The sequence below is a fragment of the Lissotriton helveticus genome, chromosome 12 (assembly GCF_964261635.1).
Source record: "Lissotriton helveticus chromosome 12, aLisHel1.1, whole genome shotgun sequence".
NCBI lineage: Eukaryota > Metazoa > Chordata > Amphibia > Caudata > Salamandridae > Lissotriton > Lissotriton helveticus.
The window spans coordinates 245,115,594-245,138,038 of NC_136073.1; the positions used below are offsets into that span (position 1 = coordinate 245,115,594).

General features: G+C 42.4%; 1 protein-coding gene across 1 annotated transcript in view; it reads left to right on the top strand.

Moving 5' to 3' along the window:
• Positions 1 to 22,445, top strand: part of LOC144799808 (uncharacterized) — a 55,804-nt gene that overhangs the window by 5,420 nt on the left and 27,939 nt on the right. The window contains exon 2 of the mRNA XM_078671381.1: positions 9,612 to 9,712. The gene's annotated coding sequence lies outside the window, so the exon portion shown is untranslated. The remainder of the gene's footprint in view (positions 1 to 9,611; positions 9,713 to 22,445) is intronic.

Genomic DNA, 22,445 nt, shown 5'->3' on the forward strand with positions numbered 1-22,445 from the left:
CATGTTAAGAAAACACTATATGGATCATTCCAGAAAGTAAGAATGTCTTTAGAGTGAGCGAAAAAGAACAGATATTGTACTCTTAACCCAAAGTTCCAACGAAAGGAAAAGAGTCTGACAGACACAAAGTATAGTAAGATCAATCCTTCACCAAAAGTTGTGTCAAAGAATATAAGCGTGATTCCACCCAGTTGATGTACTAAGGTGGTATAATTATAAACCCCCCAGTTCTAAATTGCGAATCAAGATGTTCTTCCCAATATGTTTCCACTGACACTACCACCACAAAGGAAAAGGGAGATACCCTTAAATCCAATCGGGACAGGGTAGAATGTTACAAATAAAAAAAATCCCCAACCTGGACATTCAATGACCATAGCCCAACACTAATTGCTATTGTTAGGCACTACCTACAACATAGTATATTCCACACATTTGTTACACAAAAACCTTCAAACACATTAGTACGTCAGTAGAGCACAGTAAAGCAGCCAAACAAAATACAATTGATTAAAAAAAACATGATATCTTTATTCTAATCACAATAAAAAGAGGGATTAACCTCCACAGTCTTAAAACAATATACAGTCCATATACATAAAAAAGAAAACAGTAAGTCGACGCGGCGTTTCGGTGAAATTTTGATGTGTCACCTTCTTCGGACAGTTTTCTACACAATAAAAGACAAATTATTTTATAGGCTCAAAGTTATACTGACGTACAGATTAAAAGGCACATTCTTTTTACACTGGATCTAAAATGACTGTCACATTGATCAATCCTCTTTTATATTTCATGATAATTATCACATTGTATTTAATCTACAAACAGCCCCCCCACATTGCATATAAGCCAGGTCATTTTTCATATTTTCATTAAACTAAATCATTAAACTAAAACTACATTAAACACAATTATGATGAAAAAAAGACCTTCAATTTAAGTTTTACTGCAAACATATAAACTACATACCTCTAGCCTTCTACTAAGGACTAGTTGTCAGCTTTAGAAATATCAGAAAGGTTCAGCAATATAGTGTTAATGGAGTAGTGTGGCTCACTGGTTAGAGGCAGCAGGCCTGAGAGCAGAAGTCAGCCCGGGACCAGGGTTCAATTCCCGACGCGGCAGGGTCGTGGACCTTGGTCAGCGGACTTGATAATTCTCGCTTCGGTGCTTACTCTAATCAGGGGTTCCACTCGGCAACTCTGGGCATTAGCTTGCCTAATCTCCACAATGGCCCCACCAATTCCGGGGATGCCTGGCTCCACCTTGGGGATTCCCAGCAAGGGACCATCCCACAGGGAAAGCCAGGACGGGTTCCCCAGAGTTATACAGCGCCGGGACGCCCCGTTGCTGGGGCAGCTGTGCGCTTTACAAGTATACTACATTTACATTTACATAAAGGTTCAGGAAAATCTTCCGTATTGTAACCTATCAAAAGGACAAATAAACAAAAGACACATCTATCTTTATAACTATTGTTTATAATCCTAAATTTTGTATTTGTTCTTGCAGTCTTTTATTGTATAGAAAACTGTTGTACTGACGTACTAATGTTTTTGAAGGTTTTTGTGTAACAAATGTGTGGTATATACTATGTTGTAGGTAGTGCCTAACAATAGCAATTAGTGTTGGGCTATGGTCATTGGATGTCCAGGTTGGGACATATTTTTATTTGTAATATTCCACCAACACTACGCCATGAGTCGCGCCCGGACAAGTATTACTAGACCAAAGCTCTGCAACAATGAGAGTAAAATAAGTCAAATGCTGGACTATTGTAAATGAAACCCATTGAGATTGCGACATCTATAGATCTTAGTATAGCCAATAGAAAAATAACATTTAAGCTAAACCTGTATAATGGCTAAATTCAGTAATCCATGTATCTGGCAAATACTGAACATAAGCCCATAGCATCGCACAAAAGGTTATTATAATATGCCAGAGTTATGCGGTACACATATTTGTAAAATAGTTGATTGGTCAGTCTTACATCCCAGTTAAAAGTCCATGGTCCAATCCATAATATGGTATCCGTAACAATACACTGTTGTCTATAAGCAACAAATAATGGCAATATTATCTCTTAGTGATATCCTATCAAGCCCCCTAATCTTCATTTATTTAAGTATATGATCGGTAATTAAGAATTCACGTAGTCATGAACAATGCCAATAGACTACTGATATGGAGAGCAAAAGCAACTTGGTTTTATAAATCAAATAGTTCCCTAGAATGGAGCTCATAATATACATTAATAACGTTGGTGAATGGCCCATATTGTTCCGAATTGGACCAAGCCATAAAGTTGTTTGGGTTAAAAGTCATAAATTAGTAGAAAGGATACCATATTTATCGTATGAAAGAAATGCAATCCTAAGGCAATTTTAGGCTGTTGTTTAAATCACGATATTAAGGAATGTGTTGCAAACATAGTGAGGAAGTCCCTGATCAGCTTCCTCGCTGTAAATGAGAATTAAACAAAAGAAACAAGATATAAACCGCTATTTGTTAAAGGCCATTTCCATATACTATTCCAATATCAATCTTTAACTCAATCTCTAGTGAACCGCACTTACCCAAAAATCACTGAGAGTAAAATAAGTCAAATGCTGGACTATTGTAAATGAAACCCATTGAGATTGCGACATCTATAGATCTTAGTATAGCCAATAGAAAAATACAATTTAAGCTAAACCTGTCTAATGACTAAGTTCAGTAATCCATGTACCTGGCAAATACTGAACATAAGCCCATAGCATCGCACAAAAGGTTATTATAATATGCCAGAATTATGCGGTTCACATACTTGTAAAATAGTTGATTGGTCAGTCTTACATCCCATTTAAAATTCCATGGTCCAATCCATATTATGGTATCCGTAACAATACACTGTTGTCTATAAGCAACAAATAATGTCAATATTATGTCTTAGTGATATCCTATCAAGACCCCTAATCTTCATTTATTTAAGTATATGATCGGTAATTAAGAATTCACGTAGTCATGAACAATGCCAATAGACTACTGATATGGAGAGCAAAAGCAACTTGTTTTTATAAATCAAATAGTTCCCTAGAATGGAGCTCATAATATACATTAATAACTTTGCTAAATGGCCCATATTGTTCCGAATTGGACCAAGCAATATAGTTGTTTGGGTTAAAAGTCATAAATTAGTAGAAAGGATACCATATTTATCGTATGAAAGAAATGCAATCCTAAGGCAATTTTAGGCTGTTGTTTAAGTCACGATATTAAGGAATGTGTTGCAAACGTAGTGAGGAAGTCCCTGATCAGCTTCCTCGCTATAAATGAGAATTAAACAAAATAAACTAGAAATAAACCGCTATTTGTTAAAGGCCATTTCCATATACTATTCCGATATCAATCTTTAACTCAATCTCTAGTGAACCGCACTTACCCGAAAATCACCGCAAGTGTGACCAAAACGCAAGCCTGTGCACCTCGCAATGAAACTGAGCATCCAATTCCCTCTGTTCTTTCAAAGCCATCCTAGTCATGTGGCTATTACGCTTCCGGTTAGTATGCTAGAGTGCCCAGCTCTGAAACGCAAAATGAAAGGCAGCGCCATTTTAAAGTGGTAACATAGTGCGTAATGGCCAAAAGAAATTGTCCCGTGTAACATGGAAAATGCTGTAAGCCTACATCGGTCTTACGCTATGTATGATATATTTATAACATATATACAAATATAATTGGGTGATAGTTCCAATCTAAAAACACCTTCCTTAAAGGTAAACGGGATGCATATAAAACAAACATTGGCATAGCCACTAGGTCTCGCCTTTGGGACCTTATAAGTGTTTAGCCAAAGGCGAGACCTATTAGCTATGCCAATGCTTGTTTCTATTTGTTTACTTTTGCTACAATTGTGACACCCGCGCTTTACTTTAACCATGTTAAAGGTAAAGCGCGGACGCCGCGATTGCTACAAAAGTTAAGAAATAGAAAAAAAATCTATTTCTTTACTTTTGCAGCAATCGCAGCACCCGCAATTGCTGTGTGAGTGCAAGCGTGTATCCATGTGTGTGTGTGTGTGTGTGTGTATACGCATGTGTATGTTGACAGCGGAAGTGGTATACTGAACCTATAGGAAGGCTTCTTGCCTTTATCTGCACAGGTCCCTATTTACATACACTAAAGATGTCAATATTATATAGAAATAGCAGGAAATGTATAGGCTATATTAGAGGATACATTTGATCCCAGGACTCTCAGATAGGGGTGACTATCGATGCATTGTACACAAGTGTGTGTATGAATGTTTACGTCTGTTTATGTTAGTACATTTGTACGGAGACCATGACAAAGAGAAAGAGAGTAAAAACCATAGAGTGAGAAGAAAAGAGGGGAGAGTGCGAGTCAGAGCAAGGATGGCGAGAGGTTCAAACAAACAGAGAGTTGGAGTGAGAGAGACAGAAATGAAGACAGTGTATAAGGGAGGGCATCGGAGAAAAAGAGAGAGAGAGGGAAAGAGGAAGAACGAGAGGGGAAAAATATGTGTGTGTGTGTGTGGGAGAAAAAGATGGAGAGAAAGGGACTGTAAAATGGAAATGCATTGTTTTAGAGCAAGTGGTAGTCAGAAACATAGAAGGTGGGAATAGATAAAGTGAGTGGGAGCGAGAGAGCAATAACGTGAGACAGATTCAGAAAGAGAGACACAGTGAGTGACACAGAAAAACGAGGGCGTGAATTGAACATTTCAGCTATTATGGTCCTATAATTGCATATGGGAAATTAGAGACACGGTCAGTCAAGAGGCCAGAACCATGGTGGCTCTTTAGTGTCCCTAGGACTATGAGATTGCACTATAGGACAACAACAAAAACAAAAATTAAGATAACCTTTATAAGAAATTAATAATAAAATGTTCTTTTTTGGGGGGTCCCCGTTGGCTGAAATACCGCTATTTGCAGGGATGAAGTCATGCGTATGAAAACCGGGCCTTACGACTTCTGGCATCTGCAGAATAACATTAAAGAATAAGTCAATAATTGGCACAGTTAAGGACAAGGTCCTCCATGGAGAGGGGCTGGTGTGATCCGAGTTGTGCTTTCCCACTCTCACTTGTCAGTGATTAGCAGTGTGACGGAAGAATGCATTCTTGTGTCCATGTAGGGTTTGTGCTAGATCACTTTTCCAGATAGTAATACACAAATTGGTTCATCTATTACAATTCTTGTTGACAATACTATGCATATGGTGTAGGTAAAGACGTATAGTGGATTATTTGGTCCGCAGAACATCTAATTCTGTTTTATAGAAAATAACAATATATTTTGTAGGGCATCACTACAATGGAAGCTTTTATGAAGCATTCCCCTTTGCAACACATAAAGGTAACACTTGTGTGTTCAAGTGTGTACGTCCGTTCCTCTGATGTATGTATATTTGCATGTTAGGCTAATAAATGTATGTACAACATGTACAACAGATATAAAAGAAACAAGCATTGGATTGCTGCAAAATTAAAGAAAGATGTTTTTTTACTATTTCTTTACTTTTGTAGCAATCGCGGCACCACTGCTTTACCTTTAACATGGTTAAAGTAAAGCGGGGGTGCCGCGATTCACCCGCAATTGCTACAAAAGTAAAGAAATATAAAAAAAACATCTATTTCTTTACTTTTGCAGCAATCACGCACCCGCGCTTTACCAAAGTAAAGCGTGGGTGCCGCGATTGGCCTAGGCCAGACCTAACAAGCCCGGGAGTGGTGCGTGCACGCGCAGTCTGATCTTTTTTGAAGCACTGCACTCCTGCCACAAGCATGAGTGTTTGCTTCCAAAAAGAGCAGAACGACGGCTAAAGGTCCTCCTATGTAGCGCATGTGCGCTGCGTAGGCGAGACCTAAAAAAAATTAAAAATGAAACGTTTTCATTTAATTTTTTAAGTGCAGGCAGTGGTCCCTGGGTACCCCTTCCCATTTGCAAATGCATTACCGCCTACTTGAAGTAGGTGGTAATTGCGAGTGCTCTTTTAACATTAGTATTAAAATGTATAGGGGGTACCCTAATACTGGGAAAAGGGATGGGTATATAGGCAAAAACAAAACAGATTCCCTTCTCTTAAAATAGGAGTTGGGAATCTCTTTTGTCTTTCGCAAAACATTAGTACATTGTTTTGAGACTCGCTATTTGGAAGGGAACACCCCTTCCAAATAGCGAGTCGCAAAACCTATTTAGCGAGTCGCAAAAAAATTGTGACTCACTAAATAGGCTATGTACATAGCCCAATATGTTTTTGCATGCACAAACGGGTTTTCAAATTGGTTTGCGCATGCAAAAACGGGTCGTACATCTGGCCCCTAATCTTTATAAAAATCTTTATAAAAGTGGCTGTTAGTTTTGTTAAGAAAATGAGCTAACAAGTATTTGTACTTTTACCACCATCCTGTATGAACAAAAACAATATACAGTATATGTACATTACGGCCTTGAAAAAATCTTTAAAAGACTAAACACGTGTTGGCTGATCTATGCTGGAAGTACCGATATAAAGAATAAACCAACAGTGGAAAATAAATTGAAGTATCAATCGGACTCTTGTGTTGTCTTCGTTCTAGAGAAGAGAGATCAATGACTTCTGGATTTTTGTACTAAGATTGATATCTTGAATAACTGTATTCATGTCTTCAATATGTCCATGACTTTGATGGTTGTGTTTACTCATCTATGAGGGTGCTGAATGAGGTTCTATTGAATATAAGTTAACTTTTTATGGTCCCAGTGGCAGCCCCCGCTTAAGCTGCTTAAGTAAGAGAGGGATTCCCCCACACATCTGCCTCGCATTTGATAGTGCGCTTTAAAAGTACATATATTCTAACAACAGAGCCTGCTTCTGACACATTGTGAACTACCAAGAACTAGTTGCAAAGGCAGAACAAGTTAGGAAAACAAGCAGAGGGGTGATATGTTATACAAATTGGGTGGTCACAGTTGCCCCTAAATCATCTGCGCCAATCTTCCTCCACTTACTGTTGAGAATGACCTACTCTAAAGCTTCTATTTTTGTGCAAAAGGCCCTTATTAGAAGCAAGCACTGCTCACGATAACTGACAATCCTTTGCTTAGTCAAACCTTCGAAATAACCATAAACAATCTTCTAACAATAAAGTGTAGGCCATCACCCTACCCCCTAAACATTACTGACCCATTAGAAGACCCCCCTGCCCTTTACTTCCCATCCCTTGCAACCTGTGTCTGTTTACTTATATCCTTGTGAGGAGTTCCCCGCTGATCAATGCCAAAATGGCAAAGGATACGTGCCAACCAGGAAGTGAAGGAGGTGGTCTAGGCCACCAGTCCTGTCACGAGTACGTGACTGCAATTAACGAGAGACCAGAGGGAGCAGCGGAGAGGGAAGCGCTGGTTCTTTGGCGGATGGTGAGTGAAGAAGGCGAGGCATCACAGAAGATGGAGAGTGGAGAAGGCGAGGAGTCTCTAGAGAGAGAGACAGAGAAGCAGACGAGAACGCGAAGGCCCGAGTTGGAGAGGACAAGCCCCCGAAGCCCTTGGAGGGTTCACAAGAGTAGGAAGAGACCCCGGAAGACCTAAGACGCTCCCAGAGCACTGCTCTCGAGGCTGGTACTCCAAAGGGGAACAAGGAGGCTCTCCACGGCCCAGGAGGGTCGTGGACTCAGGCAAGTGCCAGCTGGACGGTTATCTTCTTTAAACGGTTAATGGACAGGTTTACGAGCCACACCAATTTAAAAACACAAAATCCTTCACCTAGGCACATCACGGATAGGGCACTGGTGGTGGTGCACAAAACCCCAAATCTCTATGACCAAAAAAGGCAATAGCCTGAACTTATTTTGTTTCCTTTGTGTTTTTTCCCCTGTTGGCGTCATCCCTGCTGACAACCGCACTCAAGAAGGAGGCACAAGCTGCAAGAGGAGAGGATAAACCACTTTCGTTTGTTCAGAGACTGCCTTAAATACATCAAAAACTGTTACTTAGTTGAAAAAGAAACTCTCTCCCTACGTTGGTGATAAATAACGCCCAAATAAATGATAAACATCCTTAAAGTGGCATATAGCTATTTGTGTTAAAAGGAGGGTTCAGGGACACCCAGACGGGCTCACGCGAGGACAGTGGTGTCAGGAGTGGGATCCTGGGCCAGACATAATGACCCAACCCATCACGATGGACCTCCCATTATCACTCAACTAGCTGAGGGCCAGCGCCACCTACAACTAGTCCTAGAACAACAGACCAAACAAACTCAAAAAGAACGGGAGGCTCTACACTCCGCCATAAAAGATCAAGCTTCCCTCCTGATTACGAATCAGCAAGTACAGGACACTGCTATTTTACGCTTAACTGATGCCACTTCGAGTGCCTGTGTTCATCCCAATGTACCTGGGTGGGTATTTCAGAAATTTCAGAGCGGAGATGATCCAGACTTTTTTATTTTTTATTTTGAATGGGTTGCCTCCACTGCTTACCTGGCTACGGGAAATATGAGGACAATATAAAGCCCCCTTGTTATCTGGAGAATTACAAGCCGCCTATCAGGCAGCCAACCCCGCAGAAGTAACTAGCTATACGGAGAAAAAGAAAGCGATTCTAGAACACTTAGGCTGTGACCAGGAATACTGTCACAATCATTTTAGGAAAGAGAAATGGACAATAGGGGACAACCTTCGCACTTTATACTACCGCATAAGGGATCTGGGGAACAGTTGGCTACAACCCTCCTCATCTTCCCTAGATGAACTAACTGAAAAGATCTACCTAGAACAATACCTGGAAGCTCTCCCCTTTAATACTAGGTCATGGATCATACAACACCCTAATCTCACTGTCACAATGGCGGTAGATCTGGCTTGTGCCTATGACCGATCCCCTGAATTCAAAAACACCATCTCAACGAACTTCTGTAGCTCCACCCAAAACCACGAACAGGCTACCCACACCCCCTGTAGAGAATAAGGGTTCCTTTTTCCTAAAACACCCACCTAAGCCAAACCCTGTTAAGGGTCCAGTACAAGGCCCACAGTGTTTCCACTGTGCAAAGAGGAGACACATAGCCCGTCACTGCCCTGCCCCCAACCCTCCCCCAGAGCCCATGGAAGCAGGGTATACCCATGGGTGGGTATTGTTGACAGGAGAACCCCCTGAGTTATATAGGAAAAAGATATATGTAAATTGGAAAACCGTGGTAGCCCTATTAGATACTGGATGTCACCAAACTATTCTCACTAAAGAACTCATACCCAAGTCCCAGATTGTAGGAGAATATATACAGGTCACATGTGTCTATGGCAAGAAGAAGTTGTATCCATTAGCGGAAGTAGTGCTAGAAATTGATGGAGAACCCCAATTGAGAAAGGTCGGGGTAGTACCCTCTCGCCCTGAAACCGTTCTATTAGGAACCAATCTTCCCAGGTTCCATGTGTATTTACAGTCCCTTGATCCCCCATCTCCAATAGTAAATTGGTTACGAAGCACCCCATTCTCTAGGGACAACATAGAGGAACCCCTCAACAAAAAGGATAAAAACACGTAGGGAAAAAAGAGAAGAGTGAGAACAATATAACCGAGTATATCATACTATGCCCACTCATGTCTTTGCTTCCTCAGATATGCCGCAGACGCCAGCCCAGAGCTTTAGTACGGCGCAAAGAGACGATACAACGTTACAGCATGCTAGGGAAAAAACACAAGAGGACCATCCGGAGAAGGTAGGCCCTACTTTTGTGTAAAGAAAGGTTTCTTATATAGGATATCTCGGGTGAACAATCATATCAAAGACCAGTTACTGCTCCCCAAGGCTTTTCGGGAAAGGCCCCATGCCTGGCCCATAGTCAAACAGGGGGTGGACATTATGGGAAAGAACACACTTAAGTATTTGTTGGATAAGTTCTATTTTCCAGATGTGGAACAGGAAGTAGCTAGATACTGTGCTTCCTGTACCTGGAGCCAGTTAGTTAATGTACCTGTTTTTCCACGTGCTCCACTGCAACCACTCCAGATTATAGACATTTCTTTTCAAATGGTAATTATGGATATAGTAGGACACCCTATTCCCTCTGCCTAGGGTCATCAATATATCATCATGCTTGTGGACTATGCCACCCGGTATCCGGAAGAGTTTCCCTTAAACACTGCAACCACCACAACTGTTACACAGGCCATGATCACTTTCTTCTCTCTGGTTGGTTTTCCCCATGAACTGCAAGCTGACCAGGGTACACCATTCATGTCTCGATGGATGAAGCAGGTTTGTGAGTTATTGGGGGTAAAACAAATAAGCATGTCAGTCTGTCACCCTCAAACAGATGGTTTAGTTGTCAGGCGAAGTCTTCCTCAGGGTCTGTCGTGAAGTAATAAGGACCCACCTCTCGATACCTCCAATTCCGAATGTAATAAATACACAGAATCTTGGAGTGATCAAGCGGGGGGGAAAAGGGAATTAGGAAGGGAACAGCAGGGAAGGAGATCTGAAAAGGAAAAGTTAGTACCACACTCTTCTAGTTGAAAGTCTGTCACTTGACCTTTAACCCCAAACCGGGATTTTACATGAATACAAGACAATAAACTTATTACAATTAGTTTCCAATAGGTTTCTTGCAATTCTAATCATTACACTAATTCCTATTCACTAATCTGTTTATTCCTTTGGTTGTGAATAGCGACAGATTCTTCCCTTAAAAGAAATAGTAATATACTTTAGTAAATTGACTCCTTTACCAAAGTTTGTAGGGATCACATAAAATATCACAAAGTTACGTGTTTTCATAAACTCTGAAAAAACCACTTTTACGCAAAAAATCTCAATTCTGAATTGCGCCAAAATCTCAGTGATAACCTTGTAAATACGCGACACTATTAGCTTTGCACACCACGTATATCATTTAACAACCATTGCCAGCAATGAGAAGCATTACGAGTGCCAAGCAGAACATGAATGAAGAGCCAAAGATCTTTGAGTATTCCAACACTTAATCAATAATTAGATTAATGCCTCTTACAAAAAATCAGGAATTTTACCATTAAGTTATAAGCGCAGTTTACACTGATTTCTTCTCCCTACCTGCAGAGTACGACCTACTCTACTTTCAGTGAAGGTCTCTATTATCTCTCAGGTCTCACAGGATGGCTTTTCTCCACAAGGATCAGCAAAACGAAGGAAGCTGGAAACAGACACACCCCCTGGATTCCTCACCGAAAGCCTCCGGTGACGACTTCTTCCCAAAGTCTGGATCTGAAAAGACAATTAAAACGGAGCACAAGAAACCACCTGCTGCCTCCTAGAATAGACTGGAATAGTGAGCGCAGGAGACTGGGCGCGGTCGCGTAAGTGAACGTGACCACGCCGCTCACGCATGCGACCAGTCAACGAAAGCTCACGCATTAGGCGGACGCTTTCCGAGTGCCAAACCTCACGCATTAGGCGGAACAGCAATAAACAGTGATTTAAAGAATGGGAAGTAACAGAGACAGTCTAACAAGGGTTCAAAGCAGATGTACAAGCAGGCTTAAAGCAGGTCAGCCACCAACGCCCACCCAAGGACGACTGATGCATTTTGCCACACAGGGCAACCTGTTTGCAGAGTGGGGCGGGCCCTAGACCGCAAGCCACCCTAGCCCTGACAGTACTCCCCCCTCCCAAGAGCGGTCTAGGGCCCGGCTTCAGAGGGTGAAGGAGGTGGAAACGGCGCAACAAGCGAGGGGCATGAACATTGTCAGCCGGCTCCCAGGAATCATTCTCAGCACCGTACCCCTTCCAGGAGACAAAATACCACAACTTGGAGCCCCGACGTTTAGAATCAAAAATGCTCTGCACCTCATATTCCCAATTGCCATGAACTAAGATCGGTGCTGGACGGGGATCCAGGTTCTGATTAGCAGGCTTTAGGAGGGAAGTATGAAACACCGGATGAATGCGCAGGGACCCGGGCAACAACAGTTTGAATGTCACAGGGTTCACCTGACGCAGAACTGGATAAGGACCAATGAACTTAGGTTGGAACATACTCTTGTGTTTAAAGTTCAAGTTCTTTGTGGACAGCCAAACTTTCTCTCCAGGGGCATACTTAGGACCTGAACGATGTCTTTTATCATACTGTTCTTTATACTTCCTTTTGCTTTGTAATAAGCGATCTTGAATCTGACGATGAATAGTCTGCATAAGTTGCACAGAGTCTCTAACTGCCGGCACACCACTCCCATCATTGGGTAGAGTCAACGGAATGGTGTTAGGTACATAACCGTAAAGAGCCTCAAACGGAGAGGATCCGGTTGACGAATGAGGCGAAGTATTGTATGCAAATTCAGCAATCCAAAGTAAATCTAACCAAGATTTCTTAGAGTCCGTAACATAACACCTCAAGTATTGCTTCAAAGTTTGGTTCAGTCTTTCAGTCTGCCCATCAGTTTGAGGATGATAACTGGTGGACATATTGGAAGTAATCTGTAGATCTTTACACCATTGTTGCCAGAACTTGGAAGAGAACTGAGAACCACGATCTGAAAGCAAAACTGAAGGCAAGCCATGTAAGCGCACCACATGTTGCAAGAATAACTGCGCTAATTGTCCAGCAGAAGGTAATTGCTTACAAGCAATGAAATGTGCATATTTAGTTAAACTGTCCACAACTACTAGAATCACAGTATGCTGATTGATTGGTGGCAAGTCAGTAATGAAATCCAATGAAATATGTTTCCATGGTTCAGTTGGTGTTGGTAGAACCTGCAAAAAACCTTTTGGTTTCGTGTGATCGGATTTAAATCTTGCGCAGACTTCACAATCATTAGCCATCTTCATTACATCTTTCTGCAGCGTTGGCCACCAAAACATCTTTTGTATTTTCTCCACAGTCTTTCTGGGGCCTGGATGTCCTGCCATAGGATGTGAATGTAACCAGTTGAACACAGTTTCTTGTAATTTCAAAGAGGGCAGATATACTTGTTTTCCATGGAAAGGTATTCCTTCTTTGATAGTTTGATCAACTTTGGGGTTCAACCATAGTTTCCACTGAGAAGGAGGAAAACTTTCATGAATATTCTCCAGGAATTGATCTGCTGAGAGCACACTGATTACCTTGCCAGGATCGATTTATAGGTTGTGGTGTTCCTTCAAAGCGATGCAAAGAAGAGTATTTTCTGGACAAGGCATCAGCTTTCTTATTGTCTTGACCTGGACGAAAAGTTACTATGAAATCATACTCGGCAAAGAACATCATCCACCTGAGTTGTCGCGGGGTTAACATTCTAGCTGAACTCATGAACTGTAGATTTCTATGATCAGTATAAACTGTCACAGTAAATTTCGCTCCCATTATGTAATGTCTCCATTCTTTGAAGGCTTCAAGTATAGCAAGTAGTTCCTTTTCAGCTATAACATAGTTTTGCTCTGCGGGATTTAATTTTCGAGACATGTAAGCAACTGGATGCATTTGACCAGTAGTGTGATGCCTTTGAGAGAGAATGGCTGCAATGGCTACATCAGAAGCGTCAGCTTCAACGATGAAAGGTTCTTCTACGTTGGGATGCATGAGAACGGGTGCTTCAGTAAAGGCCTTTTTTAGCTTCTGGAATGCATTTTCAGCTTCTGAGGTCCATTCAAATTTCACCTTCTTCCTCAACAAACGTGTGATGGGAGCTACCACAGCAGAAAAGTGATCAATGAAGCGACGGTAAAAATTCGCAAAGCCTAAGAAGCATTGTATGTCTCGAACTGATGTCGGAGTAGGCCATTCAGCAACTGCTTTAATTTTTCTGTCAGTCATTTTCATTCCAGTTGGTGTGAGGAGAACTCCCAAAAATTCAACTTCTCTAACATGAAAATCACATTTAGATAGTTTACAATACAAGTTGTGAGACTGAAGAGTGCTCAAAACCTTTTTGACATGACCTTCATGTTCAGCTTCAGAATCGGAATAGATCAAAATATCGTCTATATAGACGATAACAAAAAGATCCAAAAATTCTTTTAAGGCATCATTCAGAAAAAACTGGAAAGCCGCTGGTGCATTGCACAGCCCGAATGGCATTACCAAGTATTCAAATAATCCGTATCGAGTTTTGAAAGCAGTCTTCCATTCATCACCTTGCCTGATACGAACCAAATGGTAGGCCCCTCTAAGGTCCAATGTAGTGTAAATTTCAGCCTTTTTAACTTGGTCCAACAGAACAGGGATGAGTGGTAATGGATATTTATTTTTGACAGTGATTTTATTCAATGCCCTATAGTCGATACAGGTCCTTAATTCCCCATTTGCTTTTGGAATGAAGAACAACGGAGATGCTGCCGGGGACTTGGAAGGGCGGATGAAACCATTCTCTAAGTATTGATCAAGATACTGTCTTAAATGTTGGTTCTCTTTTTCAGACAGAGCATAGATGCGGCAATTTGGGACACTAGAACCTGGTACGAGATCAATTTGACAGTCATAGCTACGATGAGGAGGAAGGAGGGCTGCCTTAACTTCACTGAAAACCTCTGCGTATTCCTTGTACATTTTAGGTAAAAGTGTTTCTTTTTCTTCTGCTGTGGCCAATTGACTTAGAGTTGGTTTTGAGGTGTTTAGACAAGAAGAATGGCAAAAATCAGACAGGAAAACCAGTTCTCTCTTCCGCCAATCTATGATTGGATTATGTAAACAAAGCCAAGGCATTCCAAGAATAAAACCATATTGAGGTGCTTGGATAACGTCAAATTGAAGCTCTTCCTTATGTAATTGTTGCTTAGCATCTTCACAGAACATAACGACTTTAGACGTTTGCATGGTTACTGGCCCTCCAGCTAATATTTTTCCATCCACTGCTTGGACAATTTCTGGAGTCTCTTTTTGTTCACAGATGACTCCTAGGCGTTGGGCAGTTTCTAAATCCACAAAATTACCTGTAGCTCCAGAATCAACTAAAACTTCCATTTGGCATGTTTCACGAATTAACCTGATTTGCACTGCTAATCTAAAATGTGCTTTGTAGTTAGAGACACATGAGTTCACAGAAGGGAAGGCAATGGTTCCCAAGAGATCTCCCTTCAAACATCTTGGGCCAGCTAGTTTTCCGACTTTTGATCTGTTTTTTCCAGAGCTGCTGACTTACTAGGGTTAGGAAATCTTCCTTTAGGCTTAGTTAGGCAGTCCTTCACGAAATGACCTTTTCGTCCACAATAAAGGCATTGTCCATTTTTACGTCGATTGTCTTTTTCTTCTTTTGACAAAGGTTGTCTTAAAGTCCCAATTTCCATTGGCTCAGAACTAGCTTCAGAGTTTGCGAATTGAGGTTTGGATTTAGTTTCTGATCTCCAATTAGGTTTGTCTATTCTTTTTTTATCAGATCTTCGTTCAGAGAGTCTGTGATCTAAACGCAGAGTTAGATTAATCAACTCAGAACACACAGTTGGTTGAGGGTCTATTTGTGCCAAAACATCTTTTAGATCATCTTTTAACCCTGATAAAAAAGAGCTGCTCTTTTTTCCTCTGGCCAAGAAGTTTCGGCGATCAGTCTGTTGAAGTGTGACAAATAAGAAACAAGGTCCCTGTTTCCTTGTTTTAACTGAAGCAGTTCTCGATCTGCTGATAAAGTCACAGTTCGTCGATCGAAAACCTTTTCAAATTCTTCCACAAAGCGTTTCCAATTATATAACAAAGTGTCATCTTGTCTGACCAAAGGAACTGCCCAGTTTGCGGCATCTCCGGTCAAATAAGAAATCAAGAACGCAATTTTAGACTGAGGGGTTGGAAACGCAGCTGGTCTACAAGCAAAATGTAATTCAATTTGGGTCAAAAAGATTTGCACCTTGGAGGAATCCCCAGAAAAACGTTCAGGAGCTGCAAGAGGAATCTGGGGAGGAACAGTAACTGCTATGTTCGTAGTTGACCTACTAGCACCAGTTTCCTGTACATCTTCAGGAAGAGGAGTACTCTGTAGTTGAATATTGTCTACCTTAGCCGCTAACAAGGCGGTTGCATTCATGGTTTCTTTTAAATCTGCTTGCATACGCATAAGTGTAGATTTAGTGTTCCTTTTCTTTTGTCAGTAATTATCCGCCCTTTTTTATCCTGTTCCTAATTATTGTATTGACACACGGACATACGCATAAGTGCCGACATTAAATCATTGATGGTAGTCATTATGACTTCACGTACAGACCGGGAGGAAAAATATTCGTGGGCTCACTATTCTGTCAGGCGAAGTCTTCCTCAGGGTCTGTCGTGAAGTAATAAGGACCCACCTCTCGATACCTCCAATTCCGAATGTAATAAATACACAGAATCTTGGAGTGATCAAGCGGGGGGGAAAAGGGAATTAGGAAGGGAACAGCAGGGAAGGAGATCTGAAAAGGAAAAGTTAGTACCACACTCTTCTAGTTGAAAGTCTGTCACTTGACCTTTAACCCCAAACCGGGATTTTACATGAATACAAGACAATAAACTTATTACAATTAGTTTCCAATAGGTTTCTTGCAATTCTAATCATTACACTAATTCCTATTCACTAATCTGTTTATTCCTTTGGTTGTGAATAGCGACAGATTCTTCCCTTAAAAGAAATAGTAATATACTTTAGTAAATTGACTCCTTTACCAAAGTTTTTAAGGATCACATAAAATATCACAAAGTTACGTGTTTTCATAAACTCTGAAAAAACCACTTTTACGCAAAAAATCTCAATTCTGAATTGCGCCAAAATCTCAGTGATAACCTTGTAAATACGGGACACTATTAGCTTTGCACACCACGTATATCATTTAACAACCATTGCCAGCAATGAGAAGCATTACGAGTGCCAAGCAGAACATGAATGAAGAGCCAAAGATCTTTGAGTATTCCAACACTTAATCAATAATTAGATTAATGCCTCTTACAAAAAATCAGGAATTTTACCATTAAGTTATAAGCGCAGTTTACACTGATTTCTTCTCCCTACCTGCAGAGTACGACCTACTCTACTTTCAGTGAAGGTCTCTATTATCTCTCAGGTCTCACAGGATGGCTTTTCTCCACAAGGATCAGCAAAACGAAGGAAGCTGGAAACAGACACACCCCTGGATTCCTCACCGAAAGCCTCCGGTGACGACTTCTTCCCAAAGTCTGGATCTGAAAAGACAATTAAAACGGAGCACAAGAAACCACCTGCTGCCTCCTAGAATAGACTGGAATAGTGAGCGCAGGAGACTGGGCGCGGTCGCGTAAGTGAACGTGACCACGCCGCTCACGCATGCGACCAGTCAACGAAAGCTCACGCATTAGGCGGACGCTTTCCGAGTGCCAAACCTCACGCATTAGGCGGAACAGCAATAAACAGTGATTTAAAGAATGGGAAGTAACAGAGACAGTCTAACAAGGGTTCAAAGCAGATGTACAAGCAGGCTTAAAGCAGGTCAGCCACCAACGCCCACCCAAGGACGACTGATGCATTTTGCCACACAGGGCAACCTGTTTGCAGAGTGGGGCGGGCCCTAGACCGCAAGCCACCCTAGCCCTGACATTAGTCGAGAAATACAATAAAACCATAAAAACAATGTTGAGGAAAAGTATAGACAAGTCCGGGAGGAACTGGATTCGACATCTACCCCTAGTAATATTCGCCATCAGGACACACAAACAAAAGTCCAGGGGCTTCTCGCTATTTGAACTATTGTTCAGGAGGAAGCCTCGTACACTCCTAGATATGGCAGTGGACAGAGGAAGAGGATAAGGGAAAACCTCTGCTGCAATGTAGCACTTCCCTTAAGGATACCTTAACAACATTATGGGAGGAGGTCTATGTAAATATGGAAAAAGCACAGGCAAAACAAAAAAGATTGTAAGATCGGAACACTAAACTAAGAGAATTTGCGGTGGGAGATCAGATACTGATACTACTTCCCACAACTGATAAAAAAACTTGCCAGGGACCCTATCAGATATTAGATAAGATCACTCCGGTTACCTATCGCATAGCCGTACCCCACAAAAATAAGGCAGGTCAAATATACCACGTGAACTTACTAAAAGCATGGGATGGTCCTGTACCAGTATTCCTATGTAAGTCAGCTCACATACATCATGTAGCCATAGATAAACCTCTAGAAATATCCTTGGGCCCCCATTCCCGGTGGAAAATTCACACCTCCAAGTGGGTAAACAGATAACAGAGGAACAGAACCAACAGCTACAAACCCTATGTGCTTCTTTCTCCTCTGTGCTTTCTGGAGTGCCCGGGTTGAGCACAATATCATCACCAATACCTCTCGACCAATTAAGTTGAGACCTTATCGTATTCCAGCCACAAGAAGACAGGCAGTTGAATAAGAGATAAAATCCATGTTAGAAGCAAACATCATGGAACCATCCCACAGTGCCTGGTCCTCCCCAGTCATCCTTGTTCCCAAAACCAATGGGAGTATAAGATTTTGCATCGACTTTCGCCAACTGAACGCCATATCAAAGTCCGATACCTATCCCATACCACGAGTGGACGAACTCATTGAACGTCTTGGAGATGCCAAGATTATATCCCCCATAGATCTCACAAAAGGGTATGGGCAAATCCCGCTATATCTTGAAGCCCAAGAGAAAACTGCTTTTTCTACACCATCTGCTTTGTTTCACTTTAAGAGTATACAAAAAGGGGTTAACCCTGTGTCCCTCAGGGTTAACCCGAACAGCGGACGCGCCGGACCTGCGTCGGAGTCGTGCCAGAGTCCTGCCCGTCTGTGCCCGTCCGCGACCAGTATGCGGCCGCAGACGCAGGTAGTGTTACACCTTGTGACTCTTCGCATATCATTTCCTATGACAGCGTCATGCTCAAAACTCTGAAACCTAAACACTGTACCCTACCTTTTCTCCCGTCCCAAGATGTTAACCCCCATCTACCCTTCGCAAAATGCCTTTCTGACTATCCTTATGACTCAAAGCACACCTGCCTCTTCTCACAAATCGTTTCCAATACACCACGAATAAAGGCGGCGATGATCAACTGCCGGTCTCTTGTAAAACACTCTCTTGATATCGTCCATACTTTAGAAGAAGATAAATGGGACCTTCTATTCCTAACCGAAACCTGGTTGGGGGATGAAACCAATCCAGCTATATATTTAGCCATTCCCCCCGGCTATAGTATACTTTGCGCAAATAGACAAGGCCCCCACCCTGGAGGCGGAGTTGCTATAATGTACAGATCCCATTAGACCATATCCTCCTTCCCTTACAAACAATTGGAACGCATTGAAGCACTCCCTTTCTGTATTCAAATAGCGGCCAATTTTACCCTCACTGGCCTTCTGGTCTACCGTCCCCCCAACTCTAAAATATCCTATCTCCCAACCTTCCTTGATTATGTCCTGCAAGTTACATCGCGGTACGCCAACTTCACTCTACTCGGGGATTTTAATCTCCACGTAGATAACTCCCGGGACTCCACGTCTTCCAATTTCCTTTCCACCTTGCTAGACGGGGGATTAAACCAACTGATCAGTCGTCCGATACATAAGGCTGGCCACACCCTGGACCTAATTTGCACCAATCTGGAGGGTTTGGTCACAAGTGATCCCCTCCAAGTGATCTGGTCCGACTACCTCCTTGTTCCTTTTTCGTTCCCCCGGCATCGTCAAGCTCGTCACATATACCCAGCTAAACTACAGGGCAGAAATTGGAGCAAGATTTCCTCTGACAGCCTTGCTGCCCTCCTTCACTCTACCGACCCCAGATATGATGGCTGATCTCGACACCCGTCTGACTAGTTTTACCGATCTGATTTCCTCCGCCATTGACCGCCTCGCCCCCATGAGGCCTATAAAAACCTATCGTTCTACCCCTTCCGCCCCATGGTACTCAGACGAACTCCGGAAATGTAAATCGGCATGTAAACGCCTCGAGAGACGTTGGAGACTCACTTACTCACCTGACTGTAAAGCCCTTTACAAATCTGCCTTAAAAGAATACAGAAAAAAAATAATTGATCACAAAAGATCTTTTTTTGAAGAAAAAATCACCCGTTCTCAAGGCTCTTCCAGGGAAATATTCGACATAGTAAGATCTTTCACTGGTCCCCTGGCTCTCAAACGTCCCCCGTTGGTATCTCAGATACTATGTAATAGCCTCTCTGTTTTTAAAAAAAATAAAATAGCCATTATACATGACTCCTTTTCTAGCAACACCAACCTAGACAACTGCACTATAAATACCGTCATTACTGGATCTGACCATTTGTTTTTCAACTTTGAAGAGATCTCTCTTGATCAATCCCTTAAAGAACTTCGCAATTGTAAATCTGGCTCTCCTCTTGACCCATGGCCCGCTAAACACTACAAATCCCTCGCACCCATTCTCAAACCCACCCTGAATGGGATTTGGAATGATTCCCTGCATACAGGAGTCTACCCAGACTCCTGGAAGCATGCCCGGCTAGTCCCCATAATCAAGAAAGCCAATGCCGATCCTAGTGACCCCTTCAACTACAGACCGATCTCTCTGTTACCAGCCCCCGCCAAAGTGCTCGAAAAACTCGCTCAGCAACAACTAGCGGGTTTTTTAGAAAACTCGGGTGCTTACCATGACTCCCAGCATGGCTTTAGACCAGGCCACAGCACTGAGTCAGCACTAATTGAAATGGCAGATGCTGTACGCTGGAGGATGTATGAGGGATCTAGAGCGGTGTTGGTGCTGCTTGACTTGTCAGCAGCATTCAACACCGTCTCGCACCCTCTCCTCTTGGCCCGTTTACAAGCCAAAGGCATCCAGGGCACGACCTTAAAATGGATCACATCCTTTCTGTCCAGCCGTACGCAGGCAGTCTTTACCCCCCCTTACACGTCGGATAGTCGTCCTCTTCGGTGGGGAGTCCCTCAAGGCTCCTCACTGAGCCCTCTTCTATTTAATGTTTACTTTTCACCCCTTTTTGATATCATCGCCCAATCCGGTATAAAGGCCACCTCCTATGCCGATGATATTCAACTTCTGTTTTCATTTGACAGTACCACCCAAACTACCTTTGATCCACTAAAAAACTGCCTTCGTACGATTGCCCAGTGGATGGATAACAACTTCCTAATGCTCAACGCAGGAAAAACGGAGGTTCTCTTCTTCCACCAACCGTCTCCCCTAGACCCTCACATCTGGTGGCCTCTTGATCTTAGTGCACCACCCCAGCCCTCAGACTCGGTAAAAAACGTAGGGGTTAGATGGGATTCCAACCTCTCATTGCAACATCAAGTGCACACAATCTCTGCAGCATGCTTTGCCAAGAGCAGGATGGTGAAAAAATTCATCAACTTCCTACCTAACACCACCAGGAAGGCCGTAGTCAGGCGTTGATCACCTCGCATTTGGACTACGCTAACGGCTTGTATACTGGTCTGTCTGTAGGTCTGTGCCATCGACTTCAGACAGTCCAGAATGCTGCAGTACGACTGGTCGGGGGCATTTCCCTCCGCGAGCATATCTCGCCCCACCGTCGCAGCCTTCATTGGCTACCCATACACAAAAGAGTAGAATTCAAGGCACTGGTGCTGGCTCACCGTGCCTTGAGAGGCAAGGGCTCTGCCTACCTTTCCACCTGCCTTACCCCCTATAACAACATTAGGAATCTCCGGTCATCATCAAAAAATCTCCTTACTACTCCCCGATTTAAAAAAAACTCGATCTGGCGGAAAAACTTTCCAAGTCAGCACAGCTGCTCTTTGGAACAAGCTGCCAAATTCCATCCGGATGATCCAGGAAGAACTACCCTTTCGGAAGGCTTTAAAAACCTACCTCTTCTGTTAATCACCCCCTCTTTAAATAAACTTCTAATTCAGCACAAGATCACACAGGAGCGCCGGGACACCCCGTTGGGGTATCTGTGCGCTATAACAAAACACACTAAATAAAATAAATAAATAACCTGGGAAAGTATACGTGTAAACAAGGATGGTTCTGTCGGGTAAGAACTACGTTGATATTAAATGCTCTAAATGAGTAGCAAGGAAATTTTAAAGCAACCTATACATTTAAACCTTGAGGTACCAAATAGCTCAAAAGGAAGAAACTTTGTATCAGCACTTTGTCCTAAAGCATACAAATGAAATCGACTTTAAAGAAATGAATATGAAACAATCACTTTATATTGTTACTTTTATCCAAATTGAATCATTCAATGATATCCAAAGTAAACAAAAAAGTAAATACTGTCAACATGAAAGTTGCACATGAGTGCAACTTTCATGTTTCACTACCGGGTGATGTTTGTTCTAGCTCAGGGCGTTTAATGGTGTCTTTTGATCCTCACTTTGTCTGAGGGCTTGTGCTGTGTTGGTGTAGCTCTGCTAACAGAGTTTTTACAATCTCTGGACTGCAAGCAGGGTCTCCGCTTTCCTGAAGGAGCCTGTCACTTTTCTACCCTGCTCCACTGAACTCTGACGCGCTGCGGACAATCACATTGTGTACACCCTAAAGCTCTTGAAATGAGGCACCTCACCAGGACTGTCTGAGACTGAGT